Raw genomic sequence first — 23,548 nt, 5'->3', positions numbered from 1 at the left:
AGCCCATTTCCCCTTATACAAGTTAAAATTGTACTGTATTATGTTTTAACTAGAGATGCAAAAAGCCGGCTTTTTTGAATCGATGTTTTTTTTCACATAAAAAGCCGGCTTTTTTGGGAAAAAAACGAGAATTTTGGAAATTTTGGCTTTTTTCATTTTCATGATTTTTCTATCTAAATAGCTTTCTTATAGTATATTCTATAGTTAGATAAGTATTCCATGACCTAAATGCCATATTTCACTCTGAAATTCACCATCAAGATGGATGGAGCACATGTTTTATGAATTAAAGCTAACATAAAGAATGTAGTATTTGAGGGCAATTTCATAGGCTATTTAACTTTTGAGTTATCGACATTTTTTTCTTCTCTAGATCATTATAGTTTGTCATCCGTGTTTCATTTCTAAGAGCTTAGTACTCTAGCTTCTAGCGCAAAAGTTAAACTTATGTTTCTCTATATATCCGTCAAAGTGTACGTTTTTCAATATATCCGTCAAACCGTACTTCCACATTTCTGTTATACTGTAGCTGTGCAACGATTTAGCAATAATTTTCCGGATACAATCTTGAATACTAATTTATACAAATAATCAGTAGCGGATTGAAAAAAGTACTTTGGGAGGGGTTTCTCTGATTGTTTCGTTTTCTAAAATGTCCGAATTTTATTTGGGAGGAGCTTGAAGTTTATGAGTACAGGCATAACTAATACAGTATTTCATTTCGTTTATATATTTAGCGATAATCTTCCGAATACAACCTTGAAGATCATTTTATACTGGGAATCAGTGGCAGATTTAGAAGAGTATTTTGGGAGGGGTTTGTCTTACTAATGTTTAGTTTTTCTAAACATTCGTAATTTTTATTTGACGGGAGCTTAAAGTTTATGAGTAAAGGCATAACTAATAGATATTTCCTTTGTTTTAGACATTCCGTAATTTTGGGGAACAGGCTTCAGTCCGAAAGACCATCCCTCTAACCTTCGGAAAACCGTCACTGCTGGTAATTAGTAATAATAACGATTTAAAAACAATAAGAAAGGAAGTCGGCCAACTCACAGTACACGCACTATTTCTACTTCCCAGATGGAATGAAGAAAAGCTTTGTCAGAATGGTCGAATGCTGGGTTGAATCCCGAACTTCCCGATAGAAGCGCAAAAGCTCCACTCAGTCATGTTTGTTGTGCAGTTGTATTTATCTTAACTTAAATATGTTCCGTAGTCCTTTTTTTGGGTGGTGGTGGGGTGGGAGAGTTCGGTAATGATATGAAGCAGAGTTGATTGGTTTAAACCAAGGTGGTTTAAACCGCCTGTTTAAAAAAGAATCTGGTTTAAACCAAAAAAGAATGAAAAATGCTTTAAATCGTGTGAATTTCATGGTGACGTTTCACATATCATACCATCCGCATTACGTTTATCTACTTTTCACCTTTTAATCAAGGGGTCCCGTGTTCAATTCTCTGTCGAACCACAACTCATCTTTCAAGTGTAAACCAAGTAGAGATTCGAGGTGTCCCTTTAAGCGAAAGTCTTCTCCGTGATAATCTTGGTATTTCATAAGGATGTTAAGCCTAAACATACGAAATGAAACCAAATTATATATTTCTACTTGAATGAATGCCTGTTGTTTTATAAAGAAGCCACGGTTGCTTAAATATATTGATAGAAATTGGCAAAATTTATCAACTGCCTACGTAGCTTCCAACATCAACTTGGATTTGACTTGGTTTTTATTTTATTGAATGATATCTACATACCAAGTTTGTAATTTAATATTTCAGTTTTAGTGTAGTGATTATGATACGTTGACCTTAAAATTTTACATACAAATACATTTAAAGTAATAGCAGGATTTTCCCAATGGCTAAGGCGGAAGTTTCCCGATTTGTATATAATTCTGTATAATGATTTTACTTGTGTAATTGTTTATCGTTTTGTCCTTCTGAAATGACTGTTGACAATTATATTAACAAGTAGGTCTATGTAAAGATCAGTACAACGTATTTTTATCAGGAATCCTTCGTGAGTGAGTCGGCAATAGCATTTGTGACCAATTAGTCCCGGTTTAGTGTCCAAATGGACAATTTCTTTTGGATGTAAGCCGAGAAACGGTTTGGATTCCGCTTTACCTTGTGTGACCCCTTCCAGCATAACCTTGTTGTTGCATAATAACACCAAGGCGAAACAAGCAAATTTCTGTCCATATCGAATATAAATACGTAGAGTAAATTATTTAAACAAAAAAAACTGTTTTTTTTTTAAAGGTAAAAACCATGGTTTTTGCCAACCCTAATATGAAGGGCGTGAGCCAAGAACATGGTAACCAACAAATTTTCAATTGTGAGTCATGGAGCAGATAGACAGCAACGCATACCCCTTCGTTTAGTCCTTCATGTATAGTCTTATGTGAAAAATCAGCTTTCTGACTTTCAAAATGGATTGTGCAGCAGAAAATTTCTAATTTCTTAAAATAGTAAAATTGTGGGTTACCATGTTCTTGCCTCACACCCTTCATATGTTGAATCCCTCTTGTTGAAGTTCAGACAACTTGAGGACTGAGTACACCGTGAGGGTGGTCATACAAAACTATATAATTTCAAGAATATACAGAACCAAAAGCTCTAGATGTGCAGCCTGTAAGTGTATTATATAAATCTAAGTCTTTCTCTTATGTTTAATTTTAATTTTATTTTGTTGCAAAAAGAGGGTATGGAATATTTTAAAGTAAAAACACTACATAGAATTTTGCTAGTTATTTGTGTATTTTATTTAAAGAAGTATTTACTTTTAGGGTTGGCTGGTTTACACCAGCTGTTTTTATTTTTTTTAATAAACAACTGGTTTAAACCAAAAAAAAAAAAACGAAAACTGCGAATCGTGTGAACTTCATAGTAACGTTTCCAGACATCAAACAATCTGCATTAGTTTTATTTCCTTTTCACCTTTTGATTAAGGTGTCCCATATTCAATTCTCGGTTGAACCACAACCCTTCTTGCATGCGTAAACAAAGTAGAGGTTCGGATGTAACTTTAGGCGAAAGTCTTCTCCTTGATAACCTCGGTATTACGTAAGGAAGTTAAGCCTGAACATACGAAACGAAACCAAATTGTATAGTTCTGCATGCCTGAATGCCTGTTGTTTTATAAAGAAGCCACGGTTGCTTAAATATATTGATAGAAATTGGCATAATTTATCGATTGCCTACGTACCTTCCAACATTAGCTTGGATTGGACTTTCAATGATATGAACATACTAAATTTGTAATTTAATACCCCCGTTTTAGCGTACTGATTATGATACGTTGACCTTTAAAATTTAAATGGAAAGCAATAACAGGATTTTTCCATTATTGTTTTACATTTAGAGTAATGACGGGATTTTCCCGATGGCTAGGGCGGAAGTTTCCGAATTTAAGAAATTTACTGACCGGACTTCTTTAAGCTTATGTGACCTCTTCCAGCATAACCCCGTTGTTGCATAATAACACCAAGGTGGAAGAAACTTATTTCTGTTAATATGTAATATAAATACATAAAGCAAAATATCTAAACCCCAAAAAAGCCTACTTTAAACTCCCCTCCCCCCTAAAAAAACGAGTTTTTGGCATTTTTAAAAACAACCATGGTTCTTCTCAACCCTGCTTACTTTTGTATATAGGAGGTTAAAAAATCTTATTATATGCATTGGTTAATCCTTTGGAATTCATAATGTAAATATGTTGAGAAGTAAAATTGTTTGAAATATCTTTTCGAAATTCATGGTTTATTTTCGAGGTTTTATATTATTACCGACATCAACCACTAATTAAATGACTTTTTGTGTTATAGAGAAGCGAAACAAAATCTATTTTATCAATTTAAAGCAGAATTTTAAAAAAAGCCCAAAATTTCCCAACCAAAAAGCGAAGCAGAAAAAATCGATTTTTTTTTTCAAAAAAGCCGGGGTTTTTCCGATCCCTTGCATCTCTAGTTTTAACACAAAGTACAAATTAATGAAAAAGTATTTTATGTTAAACGACAACTCCAAAACTAATTTATAGATTGTATTTTTTTCTTCTCTTTAAATTTATGATTATTGTATTTCTTCTAAATACAAAAAGTAAGTCAAGGGGCGTACCCACGGGGGGCTTCACCGCATCCAGACCCACCTCTCATAACAAACATCGGCAAGTTATTTTTAGTATAGCCCGGAAACTTGAGAACATTTTCATCCAGTTCAAAAAAACTCATATTTCTTACTAAATTTTCATTTCAGTTTTCACTCACAAAATAGTATGAAGTACAATAGATGGGCATAATTGTATTCAAAAATCAATAGAAAAAATTACATTTGCGGTCTTGAGCCAATTTTTTAAATTTAAGTTCGCGCGGGGAACAGCTTATACGAAGGGTGTTCTCAAGGTGGACGGCCGTTAATCTTGAGCGATATTGGTTCTTAAAAAAAAATTCTTTTTTGAAAATGAAGTTTCACAAACATAATGGCTTTTTTTTTTTTTTTTTTTTGCAATTTCCATATTTTTGTAGGACATGTGAACTCCAAAATTCTTCGGCGAATGAAGTTTTATACATTTGCAAGGAAATATCTTCTTGAAAGTATTTTATTCCCATTTAGAGTAAACTCTTTGAGATGCGGAACAACTTTGCAGCCACACATCAGTGCATTCTGCTGCTGAAGAAACTTTTAAAAGGTAATTTTAAGAATTGAGACAACTTTTCTATGTCTGTGGAGCCTTGGAATCTTGCTAGAAATTCCTTTCTAAGATCTGACATAAAATTTGAAAATACCGCAATGTCTGTTTCAGAATTATTTTTATATTCAAGAATTGTTGGATGTGAATAAATTCTTGACTTGAAATGTCTTTCTCAAAGATATCCAGCTTGCGTCGGAAAGAAGATACACTTTATATTATATTACATATTAATTACCCAGTTACTTATGGCTCGGTATTGAGCCCATTTAAATGTTCCAGAATGTCTCTCAGGAAAGGCACAGCTAGCATACTGCGTTCGTTTGTTAGAAACTGTAGATGCTTCCTTACTTCTTGTGTATCAAAATCGTTCAAGAAGGAGGTTACTACTTCTTTTATTTGCCAAAAACGTTCAATCGCTTGACCTTCACTTAGCCAACGAACATTATTGTAGCAAGTCAGAATGCGCCAAATCACACTCACATAGAAACCCTTTTAACTGTCTGTGCTGAAGAGCATAACAAGATCTCATAATATTGACCAACTTGATCACGTTGTCCATTACTTATTTCAGAGTGACACTAACAAGGAAACCGATTCAAGTGTGACACGAAATTGTGGACGAGTTTATGCGGAAACGAATTGCTTTTGTGTACTGTTAAACCCATTAGAGGGGAAAACTCTCTTTCTCAACCGTTCCGGAGATATAGAGGGATAAGAGGAAGGCCAGTGCGCCGCTATTTTGCTAATTTTTGAGTATGTAGCGATAGTACAAGTAAAAAGTCTTTTAAAAATGAAGACTTCCTTCATTCACGAAACTGCACTAATACGTCGCCTTAAAACCGAAGAGTCCATAAAAATTCTAGGTGAAGAATGTTTTGGAGGTGGAAGGCGAAAATAACAAAGTTCTATTGTTGCCTGAAATAGGCGCGTAAGGTGTCTATGTATCTATAGGTTTCTTGGTACGCTGAATCGAATGAAAGCATCATCAGTCAAATGGGATTAAAAATGTAAAACATGGTGGCGTCGAAACTTTCCAAACATTTATAATTTCTACAATTATTAACCGATCGGAACTGTATGTGATATACAGTATATAAGGCGTACACAGGTTTTCGTTTTTGAAATGGAAGATACTATTTTTGTTTATTGATTCATACTTTGAGTTTTAATGTGTCACACAACTTCACACTATTGTACTTACGTTTGCAACAAAACATTAATGTTTATGTTTCATATTATTTGATTTGTTTTCCTATAGCGCTTTTGCACAGAATATGACGTCACATAATAATGTCTCTGCTCCTTTCGCAATATAATTAATACATTTTCATATCTCATTCTCTCATGTTCTACGAACTAAAGACATGATATGTTACCATGTAATATCATATAATTTTGTTCTTCGGGTGAGTGGCGTTTGTTATTCCTCGTAGCCCCTTCTTTTACTGGCCCCGGGTAAAAGCTATGCTACTCACTTCAACATTCAATACCACTTTATTCGCTCTGGTAGATCTTTTTTAACGTTTCAATGCAATTTTCAAACATGTTCACTTGCAACAGCCGAAAATCCACGAAATACCAGAGCACCAGTTCTTTCCTTACCCCTCTAAATCTCCAGAACGATTGAGATCGAGGGCTTTTCCCTCTAATGGGTTTAATTGTACACCAAAAATATTCGTTTGAGCATAAACTCGTCCACAATTTCGTGTCACACTTGAATCGGTTTCCTTGTAAGTTTTAAAGAAAGCGCTGCTTGGTGAATTACGTATGCACTGATCAGACTGTAGAATGGCATTCTTATCATTGAATCTCTTTTCTAGCCCCTTTTCTTTGCCGATCATAGCTGAGGTCCCGTGAGTTGAAAGAGACATCATTTTATCATAACTACAGTTTGATTTTGTCATGAAGTCATCAAAAATCTTGAATAAATCTTTTCTGCGAGTCTTGTCTTTTAACGGCAATATTGCTAGCAATTCTTCCTTAAATGTTTTACTTTCAATATTCAAAAATGCACGAAAGTAGACATTTATTCTTCATCAACAATGTCAGATGATTCATCAAGTGTTCTGGCGTAACAAGGCATCTTCTGCAGAAGTTCGAGCAAACTACTTTTATTGTCAGTATCCAAAATTTCGGCTCTTCTAGTTTTGCTTCTTGACGACAATTGAATGCCTTGAATTGCGGCAACAACATCCGTTAAGCTTTCGTTCGAATATGACCACAAAAATTGTGTTAAAATGAATATGCTTGTTCCGATTAAAAGAGGCTTCAGAGGTTGCCACAGACAGAGATGGATTTATAAAATTTCCTATTTCATTAAATAAAATTATTGTGTTGTCTTCGAGTGTACAGAGCTTTTATGTGGATCGAGATTATATGTTTATGCCGGCCGGCCAGTTTGCTCTCTTCTGCTCCTATTCTCTAGCGCACTCTTCTGCTCTAAATAGCATAGCAACTATGTATTTAATCTTGCTACTTACCATTAACAACTGAAATCAGTCACGCCATTACTTGCAAAATACAAAAATGATAAGGGTGATGCTCAGTCGTATTGATATCTACAGAAAAATATTCTTAAATAATTTGCCTGAGTAATTTACACTTTCAAAAATATTTTGGCGGTCCTCTTTTTTTTTTTTTTTTAACCTTCCAGGATTCGGACCTGCACCGTGGTCCGCCAGTTACCGACTGTTGTACCCAAACTTCCTACCTCAATATATATTTGTACACTTTCTCTAAGAAAAATGATTGATGTAGCACGAAAATTTGATCTTACACTTCATGTGTACTTTTTTCTCTAAATACATGTTCTTCGTGTCTAAGCGGTAAGCTTACGCACCTTTGCGTGGGGGACCCGGGTTCGATTCCAGGGAGAAACTCGTGGTTCGGATTCCACGTTAATCAGTAGGTTCCGTCTCATATAGCCTCGCTGCTGAAAGAGACGTTAAAATTAATTCAACAACAACTCTTTCTCTAAAAATAATTTAGTTCTATCTTTTATTTTCTGAAAATATAGGTTGAAGTATTTTACAATTTCTTATCGTTTTTTCGGGTGCAGAATAACACCGTTCAATACTACATAGATGCAGTGCTTGTAGTATTGCACTGCCTCCTCCAAATAAAAATTTCTGTGTGCGCGCCTGAATAACCCTATTACATTCGTAATACTTTCATTGAACGTGCTGACACCTGTGAACACTGTAGTGAAGGTTCTGACAAATAAATAAAGACGCTGCTGTCCTCTGTCGAAGCAAACACGAAAAAAGTCAGCGAAGTGTGCAAACGTTTATTGAAACACTGAATAACGAAATAGAAAAAGCAATAAAGAAGAATAAGAAAAAAAGAAGTGCGGCCACTAGAGTCCTTGGTGTGGCATGTTTACATGTTGCTATGGCAGCTCGACCGGGCGACAGAGGACAACCTACAACTTCAAGGAACATGCATTGTATACCTCAGTCAGTGCAATGGGAACTCAATTCTAGCATTCAGTTGACAAACTACAACACCCAGAAAAAACCGCCCACAACATCAAACAAGGTAAGGAAAACTCAATTTTCTGTCAAAATGAAGTTCACTTTGTTAGCTCTTTCAGCGTTCTCTTTTCAAAATTACAACTTGGTTATAATTCTTTGTAGGAGGAACAATAACGTGTTCAGCCATGACGTCAGTCTATGCATTTGACCAACAACTTAGTTTCTCTTGTTTAATTTTTACACAGGACACTACATGAGTTAACTAACAATCTTCCAGAAATTGTGATTTACATCAACAAAAATTGTAATGTCTCTTTTTAGATCATGAAGTACAATCATTGATGGAAATTAATATTTTTCATGTTTATATGTAACACCATACTATCAAAACATACGTAGCTGAAATATTTTCTTTCAAACTTCTTTTATAATGTTTTAAGTTTCAAATATACTACGGTCTTACTGTGTGGAAGAAGGGACGGTAGCTTAGTTTTAGAGGGCTTATATCTGTCGCGTGGGTTCCGTGGTTCGATCCCCGGACAAGTAAGTTTGTGGTGGACAATATCGTCTCCTTGGGTTTTCTTGAGGTACTTCAGTTTCCTCCTACATTTTTATTCCGCCATTTCTTTCATCATCATTCACTTACCTTAATCATCCGTTTCCCTTAGACTAACTCACATAATCGTGGCCGTTAAACTGAAACAGTGAAAGATTTAATGTGTAGAAGTCGAGATAAAATAAATTCTGAGAATCCTACTTTTTAAACTAAAAGTATTTGTAATGAGTTTTTCTTAAAGATAGTTCCACTTTTCTGACGCTGAAATGCCTGTTAGAAGTTTGTTCAAATTTAACATCCCTATGATATGGCACGTGAGCCTACAGTTTAATGTGAAATCCAAACAAAAATAATGCGCTTAGTGCTTTCACTCCGGGAATCAAATCCAGAACCACGTGTAAAAAGGGCGCGCGTTAACTGCTGTACCGGCGCGAAGGGCAATCTGCTAGAAGTGAAGTAGGTGTAATTGGACACGGCGTATGCAGTACCATAACACAAAATTTTATGCACATAATTTTAAAAAACTTTTTAACATGATTGTCTTATATTGAATACTATATTTCTGCATATAAATTTGCTCCTTTGATTTTATATATTCAACATAGTTTAAATGTTCATTTTGTTCTACATATTAGGTTCTTATTCCAAACTGTGTACAAAGAAAAACCTACATTCCCTACAAGCATAAGCGCCTATCCTAGAGACCCTGACACACCAAAATTTAATTACGCCGCAGGACTGCTGAACCTTTGCTTGAATATCTAAGAACTAAACATAGATACCTCAACAGGGTCCCCAAATATATAGAAATTCACGCCGCTGTCTATAGTTCTTGATTTCTTTATAGGAGACCCGAGTTTAAATAGGATGTACCCGACGGAAGTAACTTAAATATATGTTACTCCATATATGTTCACGTCTCATCAAGCTTTTGTGGTGTCATGGTACTTGCATTCCAAACAATAAACCGAAAAGCTATATTCCTGATGAAGTTATTATTGATAAACAATATTGTGCAAGTCTAATCGTGTTCTTTACGAATTTTATAGTATGAGGTGAAAATTCATAAAATTATTTATTATCAGAAGTTACAAGAATGAAATGAATGTTTAACTTCCATGAATCTTTGGAGGTTAAGCAGGACGTAAATAAACGCAACTGAACAACAACGACCGATCGGAAGCAATGGAAAAGAAACTATTGAAAATAGCACACTCCAGAAGAAAAAGGGAAGGTGAAAATAGTTGAAGAAAACAGATTTCGGAAAATAAACCCGTATACGGTGTTACCCAGTACCTACTTCTGGTATCCTGGATCGAACCTCGGCATGATAGAGAATATTATGTCATTAAGCCATTCCAAGGTAGGCCTATTATGTCCGTATTAGTAGAAGTTAAGTGTAAACATTTAACCTTTTCAGTTTTGGTTTTGGATTCTAATTTCGTGTTAAATTGTGACGTACGTCTCAGTTTACAAAAAAGAGATCTCAGTAGTCATGAAACATTTAAATTTCGATCAGTCAGTAGGCCTACAATTGCCTCTAGCGACGATTACTTTATTTTGTTATCGTAGCAATATTGTGCATTTTAATATCCAACATGCAACACATTCACAAAGGCAGAAACCAAATTTCCAGATTTTCAGAAGAGTATTTGGGGCGTTCAGAACACAAAAGAATCAAATCCAATTAGCTACCAAAGGTGTGCGAGAAAAAAGACATATAAATTTGTACGGTACGCCTAGGAACATGGGAAAGTTACCTGTTTCTTACACTACAATAGTTATTTATAACATCTGAACTTCAATTTTTTTAAGCTCTGAAAGGTGTTTATGATAGAGATCTTAAAGACGAATAATGTCCAAAATGACCCAAAAAAAGTGGTGATTCTCACGTTCAATGAACGCGCCATACTAATGTTAGCAGGCTAGTTCATTTCTTTGTTCCAGACAAAGGATGAAAGTGGAAGAAGCGATGGCAAATATTGGACATATTATTCATATTTCTCCACGATTGATTTATAATAATTACTAAGAAAATTTTTGTAATATTCAAAGAGAATGGTTCCAACACCAAATATGTGATTATATATATATATATATATATATATATATATATATATATATATATATATATATATATATATATATATATATAACATGTTTGTGTTTCATTTGCATTCCGTTGTAAGTCTGCACTAGAAGTTTCACTAATCGTGTATATACAATACAACTACTAATCATGATTAGATCGCTACGCGAACTAACGACACGTTGCATTTAGGGAAAATCTACAAATGTAGAGGAAGTTTCCTTGAAAAATTTGTTATTTCGTTGCTGCGAGTGATGCAAAGTATGACAGTGATTCCGGACTTAGAACTTAAAATTATGTCTGGTGATATAAAAACAGGGGATGGTTCTCTTACATTGCTTCTTCTAGTTTACTCCAGCAACTAGGATGCTCTCTTGCTCCCGCAGTAAAATGTGATAAAGCATGTAAGTTATTTAGAGATAAAGAAACTTACCCTCAAAAGAGCTTGCTTCCAGACTCGAAACTTTTTGCCTCAAAAGTGACATGGATAGTAACCAAAACCATCATAAATGATAAGTATCAGAAGAATAAATGGAACAACTATTGCTTTAGTGTATTTGTTTGTTTGTTTAACAAGGTAAAATTACCTACATCACTTTAGAGCGAATCTCACAAGGGAAGGTCCCAACAGTTGTCGCTCAAATCTAATTGTCAGATAACACATCTGATAGAGCATCATGAGAAATGAAAATGACCAAAATTTAAGGTGCTATGGACCAAAAGGATAGGACCTACGGGGCTTCAACATTCGAATATCATGGAAATGGACCAAAAAAATATATCATGGATAAATATATGTTTTAACTAAATATCTTGAAAACTGTTAAAGCATTCAAAACAAAAGGTTCGCAATATAATGAGAAGAAAATGTTGTATCGAAAACCAAAAACAGTGTAACCATAGGTGAGGCAGTATTGCCAACTCAGAATAAAAGTATTTCCTTTGAAAAAGCACAATACACTGTAAGAGTGCAGCCCTGTCATACAAAAAAAAAAAAAACAAAAAAAAACACTGTTTTCAATCTCAAATCCTGTACGGAATGAGGACATCTTTTGGTGAACTACAAGACATTCTGTTTCGATTAATCTGTTGCTGGACTTGTGTGAATAAGTGTATTAGTCTGAGTAGATCTTCCGGTGCAAAGTTATAGCCTAATAGGGGAAAGGCATTCATCAAGAAGGTTTGAGTGAACTTACGGTGGATAAATACACACTTCTTTAAGTTTCCTTCAAAAATTTGTTATCTCGTGGCGGCGAGTGATGCAAAGTATGACATTGATTCCAGACTTAGAACTTAAAATTATTGAATTTTCTGGTGATATAAAAACAGGGGATGGTTCTCTTACATTGCTTCTTCTAGTTTACTCCAGCAACTAGGGTGCACTCTTATAGTTTTTTAAATCTATAAACATCGTGATGTAGTTGTGAAAATATTGAAATTAACCAGCCATTCATTGTATACGGATTTAAAAGAACATGCATAATTAATGAGCTAGTGAAATTTTATTTATTTGGATTATGACTGAGCAGTTTTAGCAGTGGCGGAAGAATACATGCAATGTGGTGTGCAAGCCATTCTGGTGTGCGTTCCCCCAAGTAGATGAAAGAGGAAGGTACCCAAATTGATATAATAATGATATAAAACAGCAAAAGAAAGTGTGAAGTTAGAACATAATCTTTAAAATTCGTTTTAACGTCATGGTGGACATTAGCAAATATGAAAATTACAAATTAATAGCGTGCACTTCCGCGTCTGTGACCGTAATTGTGCGTACTTGATCGAGTTTTTACGTGGTAAGAATATTTTATTGGGATAAAAGGACACAAGAGCAAAGTGAAAATTATCTTTTATGTAGTAATATGTAAGAAACAATATATAATATGTTATAAGATACATGTAAGTATATATATAAAAAAACAGGCAATAAAAGAAATGACTTCACGACGAGGTCTGTCAGGAAAGTAATGAGACTGTGTTTGTAAAACATGTTTATTTACAATGCATTACAAAACCACATGGTCACCTTCGAAGTAGTTCCCTTGGGAAGCTACACACCGAAGCAGACGTTGCTCCCACTCACGGAAGCATTGCTGGAAGTCCTCAAGTGACACCCTTCGAAGTTCCTGTGTCATTACCCTTTCAATGTTTTCTACAGACCCAAAATGATGCCCACGAACAGTATTTTTGATTTTGAGGAATAGGAAGAACTCACAGGGACTGAGATCTGGGGAATAGGGGGGTTGTGGCAAAACAGGAATGCCCTTATTCGCAAGATACTCATTAACAGAGAGAGCGGTGTGGCATGGCGCATTGTCTGAATGCAGGATCCATGATTGGGACATGTCACGACGGACACGAATGACCCGATTCCTTAGTCTTTCAAGGACCTGGATGTAAAATTGTTGATTCAATGTTTGTCCTTGAGGAACAAATTCTTTATGGATCACGTCTTGATGATCAAAGAAGCAAATCAACATGACCTTGATATTTGATTTTCTTTTCCTGGCCTTTTTTGGTCGTGGTGAGCTGCTTGTGTGCCACTTAGCACTTTGTCTTTTGGTCTCAGGGTCATACTCGAAAACCCATGTCTCATCACCTGTCATAACATGTTTGAAAATGTCTGGTTCAGTTTCGATGCGGTTGATGAGGTCACGACACACAGTTATGCGATGCTCCTTTTGTTCAATTATCAAGTTTTTGGCACTCCAACACTTCTTAGCTCAACATCTCTAGTAACATGTAGAAATTCCTGTTGGATTATAGTCATAAGTTAAGGCTTTCTTTCTTACCAATAATTTTACCTCGACTGCGTACTTCCTAGAATAAGCATTGAAAAATTGCTTTAATTATGGAAAACTAAAGTACCACCAACTAACTTCTTAGTAGTAAAATACGTTATTTGGTTGGAATTTAAAGTTCGTTCCAGTACCGTGGCTATGACATGTCGACGGATATTTTAAGCTGTAATCTGAACCAGCTTAATGATTTCAAATTTCAAAGCTCTCCCTCAGGAAATTAAACACAGGGCCCATGCACCGAAGGCGCGCTACCCACTACACCAGCAAGGAAAAAAGTTTGTGTCGCACATGTGTAAATTAAAGGTCACAAAAGAGGTTAAAAGTATAGACTATTGTCTCTTAACTATCACATTACATGAGGCGCACCCAGAAAGTAAGTTCCGATAAACTGTAAAATAAAAGACAATCACAAGAAGAAAATGATATTATTACTACGGAGTTTGATACATAACCTATCTTGCAGCATATCCACCATCCTTGTAGAGACATTAATCACAACGCGGTTCCAAATGTTATATGGTGTAACAAATAATTCTGCCGCCAAGAACTGGATACAGGATGTCTGCAACTCAACTTTGCTACCGAAACCTTGTTCGGCCATAAATAGCTTCAAATTGCCGAATAGGTTAAAAATGCTGGGCGCGCGGTTGGACCTGTAGGGCGAGGTCACGTAGGACATCCATGTTTCGTCCCCGGTATTAATGTGATCGAGGAACTGGTGACGTTCCTTGCGGTTACGCAGCAGGAAGGTCAAAGCAGATGCTAGGCACTTTTTTCTTGTGCTCCGCTCCCAGTTGTTTTGGAAGCCATCGAGAACACGCCTTGCCAAAGTGTGCAGAAACCTGATTGCCACACATACCTCGCACTTATCGGGAGGCTGTATGGGTGCAGCCATGTTTATCATATGACAATTCTCTCAGTATCACTGATTCCACAGAACTGGGCTCGCGGAAGATTATGATTAGATGTTTCTCCTGCAATCCTGCGCGAGCGCGTTCAGCTCTTGTCTCATGTGCCATCTTGGTGCTCTTTCGCAACTTACTTTCTGGATGAGCCTCGTATTTAAATCAATTTTAAGGAATTTTTGTTTTCTTCTTCAGGGCAAAGATGGTCTTGCGATTCCACTGTCAAGAAAAGTTAAAGATATCTGTTAAGAAGTACCTGTTGGAAGTAACCAATCCAGTTCCTTGTCCCAGAGCTTGTTGAAAACTTTCACTGCACGGCTACTTACTCCTTGCCGTCAAGTCTTTTGTACTTTTTCATGTCACTGTTATCGAAACCACGAACTAATAACTCACAATTGGTAACACAAGACAGTCTTACTTATTACCAACATATCCAAACACCGAGTGCATAGATTTTCTCGAGATTCTTCCGTTTCCTCCCACTTTCTTCATTCCATCATTGCATTTATTCTCATCGCCACCATCTCCTTTAGAATATACAGCACAATCGTGGGACGTAAAACTCAATACTTCATTTCATTATTCACTACGAACATTGTACTTTTTAATGTGTGGAGGGTAAGCTTTAGAGGTTATTAACAATTGGTTCTTTTCTGTAAACATGGTAGTAAGGCAAAATGTAAAAACACTGTACAGGAGACAACGAAACAATCAGAAGAAGAATAAGGAAAAAAGTAATATGTACGTATAGGTCAAATGAGAAGATATTAATAAAGTCTATAGATTTTGATAATAGAAATAAAGTAACAAAAATATAATGTAGACTACAAAAACCCAATAATTCTCTACAAAAGAAAATTTGAATCAGTAACGTCAAATCAGATATTCTCAGGGGGGGGGGGAGATTGTCCGGCAAGAGAAAAATTTACTTATTTGTTAGTATGGTAATAAACAATTTATTTAAAAGTAAACGTTTTTCTCGAACTCAGTGGGGAGCAATTGTTCCCCTGACCCAATGAATAACTGAATTGAATCACTGAATTTCTCCTTGAAGTCTGACAGTTATTAACTCTTCAGCAAACTCGCTCAAAAGGCTGATTTTGAATTTATTTAAATTCGCCAACTACGAATCTCCATTCTCAAAATAGCAAAATATATAGTTTGGCCAACTCTGAATACTTGCCCATATTTGGGAAATCTGTGCATTACTAAAATGTTGTCTAATAGATTGGTAGCTATACTGCATTAATAATTACCAAACTACTCACTACCACAGACACGGTTAATTTCTATATACATTGCACTTCCACCTAATGAACGGTGATATTTTCCATAAGTAGAAGCTTTGCTTTGTTATAATCTATATATATAAAAGAGAACGTACAAATCCTTTGTTAGCTCATCACGCTAATACGGCTGAACCAATTTCTTTCATTTTTGGGGGGTTATTAAGATTTGGACCCTAGATGGTTTTTATCATATCACTTTAATTTTCAATTAACAGTGTCTTGAGATAATTGACCATTCAAGTGTCCATAACGTAGAAATCCTTTGTTAGCTCATCATAGCTAAATCTAACCGTATTTATATGCAACCCACATGACCGTGTCACTCGGCGGGTTAACATAAATGACAGGCGATATAATGTTAACATTTACTGCAATCTTCTATGGTTTTTATCATATCACTTGAAAGCGAAAAAGTAAAAATTATCTAAGTAACAAAGTTTATTGCGTTCCGGGGTGACCCCAGCGAAGCGGGGTGAACGCTGCTAGTTAAATATAAACTAATAATTTGCTGAATTTTAACGAATATATATAGTTTTCCTCAGCAAATAATTAGGTTATATCTAATGAACAGAATTCATTTTCTTCAAAACAAAACTTTTAAACTTCAAAAGTATGAAATATTTATTTAAATTCAAACTAAACACCCAAATAAATATAACAATCTATATAAACATATCAAATCCTACCTTTAATTTCTCAAACTATCATTCAAATTTAACTCAATTGCTTAACTGCTACAAAAAATAGGTCTATAGAATTAGGCATATGTCAACACTAGATTGTTAGCTCTTCCAGAATATAAGTGACGGGCCACTTAGACCCGACTCTTAATTTGGAAGGATTCTTTAAATCAGACAATGAGCTCCAGTTTTACAGACATGTGCCTTCAAACGTCAGAAACCACATCCACTGTTAACATAGTATAAAGAACATAATATTCCACTCATTTCTTATAGGTTTGCGACATCTTTTGAACATTTTAAATTACTAAACAATAGTTCCCCACTTCAGAGACATACTGGGTCGTGGTTCAAGTTGATCAATATTTGTGAGTGAGTCGTGGGTCAACAGTACGTGACCCGCTGTAACCCACCTACCATCGTGACTCACTCTGACCCACTGACCTACTCTAGCCCACCGACACACTCGGACCCACCGACCTACTCTGCTCAGTGCATTGTAGACAACATCTTCTGAACACTGGTGAATTTGTCAACGTTTTACTTTCAAGTACTCCATTTTCTTCTTTTATTCATTTTTTACTATTTACTTACCTGAGAAGAATATAGCTAATGCAAGTGGAAAAAAGAACTTGAGGTACTTTTGCGTATTGATATACGTAATTATAATAATAGCAATAGAACTTACTACTTGGTTTTCGAGACACATCCTTTGCATTTTTAGAGGATGTGACTACTGGAAAATATATTTTTTGAATCACCTGCAATATATGAGCTATTTATAAAAAAATTGAATGTAACTCTCTGTGCAAGATTATCACGCTCAAACTGCAAAGCGAAATGAAATAGAAAAAAAAGGCACTGCATATATTTTAAAGAGATAAAGAATATAGAATGGAAATACCATGATCCGTTTTAAAGACAGGCAAGTAACACTAAATTAAACGAAACAACAAACAAATAAATTCGGGGTTGTCACTATTCATCTTTCGACTCCAAAAGCTTTGAATTGGATAATAACATCGGTCAATTTGGACATACTATTTTTCACACTCTCTCCCTCCACGGGAAGGAAGCCTAAACTTGGGCTGGGCTTGAACAGCTTTGGTATTCTTTGTATTTACATTAATTTCAATGTGAAAAATAATTTCGGTTCACAAATATTTTGGTTACGAACAGCGTTACATCATCTATGGGTGACTCGGTTAAGTGGTCCGGGTTAACCACATTTGAAATAAATTAACTGAGAGACGAAAGCTACAATGCTTCACATTTTATATCCACTGCTTTCTATTATAATAATTCTGAAGCTTCTGTTCGTAATATGGAGCGTTCAGAGAACAAGGCAATCAAACCGTAAAGTTGTGAGAATAATGGAAATAAAATTTGTATTGTAAATTTAATTACTTGGAAATTTTAAGCTTGTACGGTTTGCTTAATTATATGGAAAATTTTACACTTCTTTTTCCTTTACGTTTTCCGTTATGAAAAATCAATAATATTGTTAAACAAATTTGTTACACGTAGTAATTATGTTTTAATTTATAATAAATTGATGTATTATTTACATTAGTTTGTAAATATATTATTCATAACCTCATTCTCCACTTGATTTATTATTTGCCACATACATTTGTGACAGAGAGTTTAGCAAGAGAATACATCTAAACTCTCAGTACAATTATAAGAATAAACAATTCTACCAAATAGTGACTTTAAATACTTGATGATTAATTTTCTATGAATATTTGATCTAATGTACTAATCGTCGTGTAATGACTTCCGTGTATGTGATAAATATGTGAATTAAGTGGTTTTGTTAATAACATATGGCACTTGTCATAATATTCTCAAGTGGTTTATCAAAAAACAAAACTTTTTTACCAACGATTTAAATGTATAATAATTATTTTATTTTGTATGAAGTATTGTTTGGTTTACTACCAGGTGTATCGTGGCGGATTTAAATCATTGATCATGTAATGGTGACTGCTTTGGAACAAAAACAGAGTATGATAATTAAATCTGTCATATCTGTAGTTTGGTGTGGAGAAGAAACAAACTTCTAAACCAAAGGTATAAGAACAACTCAAGTTATTAATATAAACTATGCTGAACATTATTGACTTATATCATCAAAAGAAATACGAAAAACGTTTTGAAATGAAGAAAAGTAACATACAGCATTGCAAGCGGAGGCAAAGAAACCTAACATAACCACACTAAAGACGATTGATTCATTTACCGCGTAGTGATCGCGGCTCAGTGGTCAAGCCGCTCGACCAGTAATCTGGAGTTTCTTGGATCAAGTCTCCGTCGGGGAAGTATTTTTTTCTTACTTTAGAATTTTTGGTGGCGATCGCACGCGTTTTATTGTCTTCAGATATTTAAATACTCGGATTTTTTCAATACTTGATCTATCAAATCTTCAATATTAATAATAGGAATAATTATAAACTAATAATAATTATTATTATCGTGTAGAAGATTAAAATTGAGGAGCTAATTATCGCTCAGGGCATACCATTACAAGCAGAAACGTGATATTTGGCAAGAATATTTCGGTTTTGTTTAATGTTGCCCACGGAAAGAGGAATTTCTCATCTCGTTTCTAAAACAAACAAAATAACATTAGAATTAACATTTTACATTCGAAACGGGACAAGGCTAACTCAAATTATCGTCTCGCTTTGGAAATGAGAGACGAGACGAAAAGTATCGTAAACATTTCTCGTCTTGTCTCGGTTCTCGAAATAGTATATGTCCATTCTTTAAGTAACAATTGCTCTGTAAACTGAATCTTATAGGCTATCGGCTATTTTGTTACTTTATATATCAGAGCTCATTGAATGATGGTCTGCGTATTTATTTTTTCTGGAAAGCAATTTATAATTACCTCTGCATATCCTGAAAATTAGTTTATTATATGCCTTACTGTTGATTGATATTCAGTTATTTTTATTGCAGTTATTTTCCTTAAAACTACAGTAGAATACTTTCTACATGAAACTTTAGTAGAACGCTTTTGTTTAAGATTTGGGTAGGTGTGCCTTCAAGGTACGGAACCACTTCCCCGAAATCCCTACTTTTAAGTAAATTTTGCCAAATTTTAGGGCAATTTTAAAACTTTTAATACTATTTTTATTTATTATTATTATTATTATTATTATTATTATTATTATTATTATTATTATTATTATTATTATTATTATTATTATTATTATTACTGAAGTGTTGTGAATTTAACGTCTCTAACTGTTCCACCCAGCTCCTGCCTAGTAAACATTGTGGTGGACAAACGCCGCGTGTGTAGGTTTTCTCCGGGTTCCGCTTCCTCCCACTTTCTTTGTTCCAATTTTTCTTTCATTCTCATCATCGACGTCTTCTGTAGCTTAGCCGGCATAACCATTACTTAAAAACAAATTTTCTTATGGCTCTTGTGAGTTCAGTAGCCCTACTTTCTACATGAAATTTGCCTGGAAACTCCGTTTAACATTTAGCTAGTTGTAGGGATGTATGCAGAGGGTATGTCCCTTGTCCTGACACATCTCTCCAATCCCGACTATTTTGAAACTTTTGCCTAACGCTAGGGGCAATTTTACAGATTTTACAACGCATACATAATCCGAAGTCTTTTACCAAAGAAAGGGCGTTACTATGTATCGTGATGAAGACAAATCTTACGTAGTTTCTGTTAAGGCATCCGAAGGTTCGATTTTCGTATTATCCAGGAGCTGACACCTTTTTCCCATTCTCTTCCTTCCAAAGTATCTCTTATAAGGCAATTGATCCTTATAGGGCCCCAAAAATTTGTTTTCATTTTTCTTAACTTCAGTATGCATATTTGCATTTTAATAGGACTTAATATTGAGGTCTCAAATATTCAGTAATAATAATAATAATAATAATAATAATAATAATAATAATAATAATAATAATAATAATAATAATAATATAGAAGACAAATTCCGTATGAGGACAGATTGTATTAAAATCCGTAAAATCGCTTCCAGTGTAGGGCAAAAGTTACAAAATAGTCGGGATTCGAGAGAAGTGTCAGGACTATCAGGACATACTCTCTGCATACGTCCCTACAACTAGCTAAATGTTAAACGGAGTTTCCAGGCAAATTTCATGTAGAAAGTAGGGCTACTGAACTCACAAGAGCCATAAGAAAATTTGTTTTTAAGTAATGGTTATGCCGGCTAAGCTACAGAAGACGTCGATGATGAAAATGAAAGAAATATTGGAATAAAAAAGCGTGAGGAAGCGGAACCCGGAGGAAACCTACACATGCGGCGTTTGTCCACCACAATGTTTACTAGGCAGGAGCTGGTGGAACATGGTAAAACATTAAATTCACAACACATTAGTGATAATAATAATAATGATAATCATAATAATGGTATTAAAAATTATAAAGTTACCCTTAAATTTGACAAAACTTACTGAAAAGTAGGGATTTTGGGGAAGGAATTCCGTACCTTCAAGAGATACCTCTGCAACTACCCAAATTTTAAACGTAACCGTTCCACTAAAGTTTTATGTAGAAAGTATTCTACTGTATGTTTCAAAGAAAATAACTGCAATAAAAATAACTGAATATCAATCAACAGTAAGGCATATAATAAACTAATTTTCAGGATATGCAGAGGTAATTATAAAATGCTTTCCAGAAAAAATAAATACGCAGACCATCATTCAATGAGCTCTGATATATAAAGTAACAAAATAGCCGATAGCCTATAAGATTCAGTTTACAGAGCAATTGTTACTTAAAGAATGGACATATACTATTTCGAGAACCGAGACAAGACGAGAAATGTTTACGATACTTTTCGTCTCGTCTCTCATTTCCAAAGCGAGACGATAATTTGAGTTAGCCTTGTCCCGTTTCGAATGTAAAATGTTAATTCTAATGTTATTTTGTTTGTTTTAGAAACGAGATGAGAAATTCCTCTTTCCGTAGGCAACATTAAACAAAACCGAAATATTCTTGCCAAAGGTCACGTTTCTGCTTGTAATGTTATGCCCTGAGCGATAATTAGCTCCTCAATTTTAATCTTCTACCATATTATCATTCCTGAAGATTTGATAGTTCAAGTGTTGAAACATCCCAGTATTCAAATATCTGAAGATAACAAAACGTGTGTCATCGCCACCAAAAATTCTGAAGTAAGAAAGAAAAACATCTTCCCAGACGGAGATTTGATCCAAGAAACTCCAGATTACTGGTCGAGCGTCTTGACCACTGAACCACGCTCCCTACGCGGTAAGTGATTCGTCTTTAGTGTGGTTATGTTAGGTTTCTTTGCCTCCACTTGCAACGTTGTAATATGTTACTTTTCTTCATTTCAAAACATCTTTTGTATTTCTTTTATTATAAGTCGATAATCTTTAGCATAGTTTATATTAATAACTTGAGTTGTTCTTAAACCTTGGTTTAGAAGTATGTTTCTTCTCCATACCAAACTACAGATATGACAGATTTAATTCTCATACTCTGCATTTGTTTCAAAGCAGTTGCCTTTATCTGATCAATGATTTATGTCCACCACAATACATCACTTTATGTATATGATTGGTAGGTATTTTGTGTGTCAAAAAAGAGTCTCTTTAAAGTTCGGGGTTAGGCAACAATATGTGTAATTTTCAAGGGCCAGTTAAAATTTTCCGAAATCATGTTATAGCACTATAGTGGTAGAACATATGGCAAATCTTATCTAATCTTATTCAATAAATAGGTCTTTCATCCACTCACATATTTGTTTCTTGAGTTTTGTCATTGTTATAAACACTAGCAGAAGGTTTTTGTCGAAATATTCAGAAGATCAGACTCGAAGATTCGATTTGACGCCTCTCCTGGTTCTAAATATGTCCCCTCATCGTAGAGTAGAAAGCCACACAAAGCAAAATGATAGTAAACGGGTATTTGGATGATGTTAAAATGATGCTTGATAATAAATTGTTGTTGAACAGAAATCGATATATAGCTCGATGGGATTATTATGCATAATCTAGTTTTTCTGCCACTTGTTGCGCCGCTTTCTTTTAACGGCATCGCGCAACTTCTGCAAATTTTCACGTAGACCTGACCATTAACAATCTGTTCAAACGGTATTAACTAATGATACACTTCTCTGAAAATAGAACTTAAAGAGGATGCATTTCACAGCGATGCATAATATCGAATTGAATGTGGTGCTAAAACTTCAGATGATTCCAAAAGAAGCCTTCCGTAAATTGCTCCAACATTATTACATTCGATGGAGGATTTTATGTATGACCTTACAAGGGTCCTACTTTCAACATAATAAGGTAAGTATTGCCATACATTTTACAATTGTCTTATATTATACCCAAATCCTTAGAACTGTGTTTCCTAGTGCCCAAGTAACTAACGCAAGTGCTTTCAGTGTACATGTTTCCGTTTTCAATCCTCGGTGAGAGCATCCGATAGAAACCAATTAGTTGTTACGGTGCATTCTTATCAATAGGTTCCGTCTCCTATAGCATCACATTTTCACTTTCACTATCCGTAGTATAGACACTTGAGCAGTGGCGGATCCAGAAATTGTTTTTCAGGGGGGCTGGAACAAAATAATTTAGAAAAAAAGTGAAACTCATTTTTGCTACTCAAATTTGATAGTAATGTAATACACTTGCATATAGTTAAAAATAGGTTAGTTCATGGAACCAAAGAAGTGGCGTTACTTGATATTCTACTTCATCTATTTAAAAGGTTTATTTTATTGTTACATTGTTGAATGTATCTCATTGTAATATTTTTCTGTATTCTTAATGACCTAAGATTAAAAACAATCTTCGGGAGATACATGAAATATTTTGTAACAAAGAATATGTATCAAAACTTCACGACAAAACAGAACTAAAAATTACAAAAAAAAATATATTGAATCTTTCCTTCAATCATACAGAAATTGCAATTTTCTGAAATGTTTCTGGGCGAAGAGATCCATTACTTCAAAAACATCAATTGGAACATTTTTGTGAAAATTCATCAAGGCTGACCCAGTAAGTCTGTCTTGACTCATTGTTGTTCTCAGAT

General features: G+C 34.8%; 1 protein-coding gene across 3 annotated transcripts in view; it reads left to right on the top strand.

The window, feature by feature from the left end:
- Positions 1-7,903: 7,903 nt before the first annotated feature.
- synr (BH3-only protein sayonara) overlaps positions 7,904-23,548 on the top strand; it is a 207,424-nt gene continuing 191,779 nt past the window's right edge. For all 3 annotated transcript variants that reach the window (XM_081735555.1, XM_081735556.1, XM_081735554.1), the window contains exon 1: positions 7,904-8,226. The gene's annotated coding sequence lies outside the window, so the exon portion shown is untranslated. The remainder of the gene's footprint in view (positions 8,227-23,548) is intronic.

The sequence above is a fragment of the Thermobia domestica genome, chromosome 13 (genome assembly GCF_964235325.1).
Source record: "Thermobia domestica chromosome 13, izTheDome1.hap1.1, whole genome shotgun sequence".
In the NCBI taxonomy this organism is placed as follows: domain Eukaryota; kingdom Metazoa; phylum Arthropoda; class Insecta; order Zygentoma; family Lepismatidae; genus Thermobia; species Thermobia domestica.
This window is presented reverse-complemented; position numbering and strand designations above follow the sequence as displayed.